Source organism: Myotis myotis, unplaced genomic scaffold, assembly GCF_014108235.1.
Source record: "Myotis myotis isolate mMyoMyo1 unplaced genomic scaffold, mMyoMyo1.p scaffold_m19_p_1, whole genome shotgun sequence".
Taxonomy (NCBI): domain Eukaryota; kingdom Metazoa; phylum Chordata; class Mammalia; order Chiroptera; family Vespertilionidae; genus Myotis; species Myotis myotis.
In genome coordinates, this window is record NW_023416313.1 from 122,428,807 (window position 1) to 122,434,019 (window position 5,213).

The following is a 5,213-nucleotide window of genomic DNA, read 5'->3' on the forward strand; positions in this document are numbered from 1 at the left end:
TGTGTGGGAGACAAAGGGTAGTATCTATGGACAATACTTTGGGAAAAAATGATCAAGTTTTCTTCGTTAATAAATAAGACAAAACAACAACAAGCAATACCAAACCTGACATGGACTAAAAAGCCACTAGCTGCCAGTTGCTTCTCAGACAAGAGCATGCTGACTATCTTCCTCTGAAGCCACCGAGAATGTGGACTATCATGCGAATAAAGGCTTTTATGCTTAGAGACTTTGAAGCTCTCTAGCTAAAGCGCACTGTAAACAGATACCTCCATTTTATCTATAGTTTTGGGAGGTGCCAGACAGAAAAGTAATGTTTGATAACTGATATTCTTTTTATTTTTTATTGTTTAATTTTTTGTCCATTGAGGCATTTTATTTGCATTTATGTATTACATACTTAGAAAAAGAATCCCAGGATTTTCCCTCCTGTGTGTTTTTATCTTGCTTCTTCATGGTCCATGATGCCCGCTGAGGTTGTCAGTACAATGAAACCAGACTGACGGGACGGGAGCAGGTTGTTCTGCCCTTTTTCTGGATCTTTGAGTTATATAAAATCTGGAGCTGATTACTCCACACTTGTTCAACCTGCCTGTGAGTTGCACAACAATTTCCCCAGCTCTGTGGTCCTTTATAACTTCAAATTTGCCAAGGTAACCATGTTTCGTCGTCAACTGAGGGATGATGTTGGAGCACACCCTAATAAGAATTTGGACTTTGCCTCTCCTTTTGGCATTGCTGATACTCTCCAAAGCACCAGTCCTTATGGCAGCACGGAAAGATGGCAGAAAGAGGTGATATCCTTTTTATGCAATAGTTAAGGATCTTTGAGGACTGTGGCCAGTGACAGTAATAGTCTTCTCCAAGTCAGGAGTCACCAGCTGTCCTTCTCCACCCCTTTTCATGAAACACTTTTTGTCTTTTCAACACTAGAAACATGTCCATACTGATTTCAGGAGGATGAGAGTGTGCGAATTAAACTAATCCTATCACCACCTTTTGCTGTAGGACTTTGACAAGAACATATTAAATGTATACACCTCGTTTCTTTTATAGATTTGTTCTGAATGATCTCAGTGTGGAAGAAAATCAAATGCAAAGTCTTATTTGAATGCACTTAAGACTAGAGGTTTACATTCAACATGCTTCAGTTTCATTTGTGGGTATTTTTCTCCTAAAGTGCTGTCAATTGCCACTTTGTTTGATTCTTTTCAAATGCAGCTTGGCAGGAACACTGACCACATCAATTTCATATTCTCTTTTGTCTGACTCAAGGATATCAGACACTATTTCATCTTAATGAGGTCTAGTTCTCCTTCTATTACCAGGCTATTTCCCTCTGATAAATGGCAGTATCCTGTGGTGTCATTGCCCCCGTAATAGCAGGCAGGTGAAGAGCAAATGATGCTCCCAATGCTTCTCTCCTAACTGAGCCACTGCTCTGATGCCAAGCTGCCTGGTCTCAAAATCTTGAGCAAATGTTCATCCGGTAGATTTCCCAGGGTCATGACTAAGCTTGCCCGGCACCGGTGCTCTGATTCATGGTGTAAAGCGAGGATGTCTTAGGAGGATATGACACGTGGCCCCGCTTGAAAGGTTTTTTGCCTCCTGTGAAGGGTCACATATGAAAGCTTTTCTTTTGGTTTCTAAGAAGAGCCAAAGTAGGCAAAAAAGATTGAGTTAAATAATGAAAAACAAAAAAATGTTTTATTTTCTTCCATAATGCAGCCAAGAGAACATTCCAAGATGGACATTTATTCACTCTTCCATTCAATATTAATTGAACTTCAACTTTGGAGAAGATATTGTTCTAATTGATGTGTGGGATGCATAGTTGAGTGGCCTTGAACACTCAGTGGGATTGGAGCCTCATTTGGGGTGAGATCAGAGAAATATTTCCACTGGAGGAAACAGCAAGCATTGACATAGAGATGAAAAAGTGCAGAATTTATATGGGATCAGGACATTTGGAAAGGTGCTTTGAGATCTACATGTCACAGATTATTCTGGTAAGTAAAAGAAAACAAGACTTTTAAAGTCAGAGGTGTGCTTTGTGAATGTAAAACTTACTTCCATCCAAACTATTCCAACTCTTCCCAAATTGTTCTTCAAGTGATATGCAGAATGAGGCATGGAGAGCATTGTTCAACATTTTCAAAGGTTTGATTTCAAGATAATACCCAGGGACAACTGCCTAAATTATATCATGCAAGAAAGATGTTGAGAATATTACAGAGTATTCGCTCCCCACTGAGCCATGTAAAATTTTTCACTTAGGTCTCAGTACCAGTACTAGAACTAATTATTCTCTTCTTAAAAAATTCATTTTTTAAAAATAGTTTCAAAAAGTGTTTCCTTCTCTGCCTTGGCTGCTAAAAAATTCAGATCCCCGTAAACAGGAGACTTCTAATAGAGTATTTATGACAATCACTTTTAATTTCCCTTATTTTCTTGGCTTGTTTTTGAAATATTATGTAAGTCACATAAAATCATTTTAGAAATACAAAGTGACATAATCAAGAACTAAAATAAGAGTTACAGAAAACACTTAATTTTTCAAAGTATTCTAGCTAAGACTTGAACTTTCTCTTCCTGTCGAGGATTGAAGCTCTGAGTCATTCATTTGCTGGAACCTAGAATAAAAATAAAAAACAATTTTTGGGAAAACTTCTAGACTTGTAGAGGACCTACATTGAGATATGTTTCAGTTTGTATTGTCTTTTGGTATTGTCTGGTGTGACCAATTACCAGATGTTATATAAAGGAAGTTCTTAAAAGTAAATATGAACCAAGAAAGCAAGAATTTGGCAACTTTGGAACTCAGGAATTCTGAACAAAATGAGAATAGAACATTAAGTTCTTAAATTGTTTGATGCATAATTTATATCAAGAGCTATAAAACAGCCCTCGCCAATTTGGCTCAGTGGATAGAGCATAGGCCTGTGGACTGAAGGGTCCCAGATTTGATTCCGGTCAAGGGCACGTGCTGGGGCTGAAGGCTCAATCCCCAGTAGAGGGTGTGCAGGGGGCAGCTGATCAATGATTCTCTATCATCATTGATGTTTCTCTTTCTCTCTCTCTCTCTCTCTCTCTCTCTCTTCCTCTCTGAAATCAATAAAAATATATTTTAAAAAATAAAAAAAGGAAAGCTGATTTTTTTTTTTTAAAAAAAGAGTTATAAAACAATGAAAAAAATGTTTCTCTTTTCTCATATACACAAACAGGCACATACTACATACAGGAGAATAGTTCCATACTACATATATTTTTCTCTTCCAGACAAATTTAGTCAAAACTTTGCATATACAATTTCTTCTGGAATATACATGCATTAATCCCAGAGTCAGATACATCTGCAAATAGTTGAAAATCAAACAGTTCATGCCACTTACACTGCCAAAGTGACACCCCATTTAAATTTTTCATAAATGTTTTCCAGATTTGCAAATCCTCTTTGATGTCTTAAATTTAAATTTAATGAACAAGTGCTGAAATTGTTTTACAGTGGAAGTAAGGCTTTTCAACCACTAGGTAAAGTGGCTGTCTCACTCAAATCATCTGGGGACACAATTTTTAGATGGCCAAACAGAATATACCTGTCTGGCAGTCATTGACTTTTTAGCTGAATGTATTGTGTATATCCTGCAATTTCCCTTTGAGACCACCTGATCCCATCACTACCAAATCAAGTTCAACACCAAACAAAGCCAACGTGTTGACTAACCTCAGCTCTCTTTCCAGAGCTAATGTGATTCTCGGTTGTCTTGACAGGTGTTCAGAAGTCTCCAAGGACTTTAATAGGCCTAGATAAAAAACATTGCTGTGAAGAAGGGGAAAAAAACATCCTAGCATAATATTCAGGGATATCTTGAATTTTGTCTTAAAAACTGAGAACATCCCTGGCTGGTTTGGTTCAGTTATTTGGAGCATTGTCCCGTGCACCAAAGGGTTTTGGGTTTGATTCTCAGGCGGGTTGCATATGGGTGGAAACTGATCAATGTTTCTCTCTCACATCGATGTTTCTTTCTCTTTCTCCCCCTCCCCTCTCTCCTCTCTCTAAACTCAATAAAAAACATATTCTCCGGTGAGGGTAACAAACAAAACAAAACAAACAAAACAAAATAACCCTGAGAACATCAAGAAGTGAAAAAACAGAATACCAAAGCTTTCTATTCATTTAGAGAAGGGTTCAAAATGCTGTGTATATATTTGAACCAAACACTTCTCAATATGACCCTTGTGACAGAGATGATTCTGTCACAAAGAACCAACAATTGGCAATGAGCCTTTTCCCCTGGTTCTTGGAAACATGGGCCCACTGGACTGATGATGCTTCTCACCTGCAAGCAAGTCAACATCATTTCCTACCAAGAAATCTAAAAGAATACAGTATGTCCTCACTTAATGTCACCCACAGATTGTTGGAACTGCAGAGAAATGACATATCAGACTAAATTGATATGAACAAGATTTAAGTTCCTATGGCATTTTATCACTTATAATGAAACGATGTTATTTGAGGACCTGCTATATGCTATTGCATTGCCTGTTAAAGGAACATGGAGACTGAGTTTCCCATAATATTACAGTTTTGAATGCTAACCAAACTCTCTTGTAGAAATGCATCTATCTCCAGAACCAGCATCATTGGCGGCACCTGGGTGTTTGTTAGGTATGCAAATTTATTGCCCCCTTCCCAGACCTACTAAATCAGAATGTCTGAGCTTGAAACCCCATTACCTCCACTGGCTCATGCTTGGCAACAGGTGATTCTGATGGATATTGGCCACTAACTAGGGGGCTGTTCCGCTCCCTAGGCTCTTCATGCCTTTGGCTTTGTGCCCTACTCTCAGCTGTTCTGAATATGGAACCCACATTCACAGACTTACTAGTAGAGATGATGGCTTTCAGCTGTTCTTCTCAGCTGGCATTTTCGCCCCACCTACCAACAGTGCCATGCCTTCTCCAGTGTTTCTTCTGACATTGGTGCCATCTTGTGCTTCTTATTGATGGGGGGAGGGAGAGCCCTTGACTATTCCTGGAAGCAGAGAGTAAAATTCCTCTTCAATAAAAAAACTTTTTTTTATTTTTCATTTCTCAAATGCCAATACCATGTAGTTTAATGGCTCTTTTCTCATTTATTTTGTTCTAAATCACAAAACTTGAATAATTCACCTCCCCAGTAGTAGAGGTGGAGCTATTATACAGTTTAA

The 5,213-nt window shown here is 38.3% G+C and overlaps 1 pseudogene; it reads right to left on the bottom strand.

Moving 5' to 3' along the window:
• Window positions 1–400: 400 nt before the first annotated feature.
• LOC118669903 lies at window positions 401–4,993 on the bottom strand (annotated as a pseudogene).
• Between the last annotated feature and the right edge of the window lie 220 nt (window positions 4,994–5,213).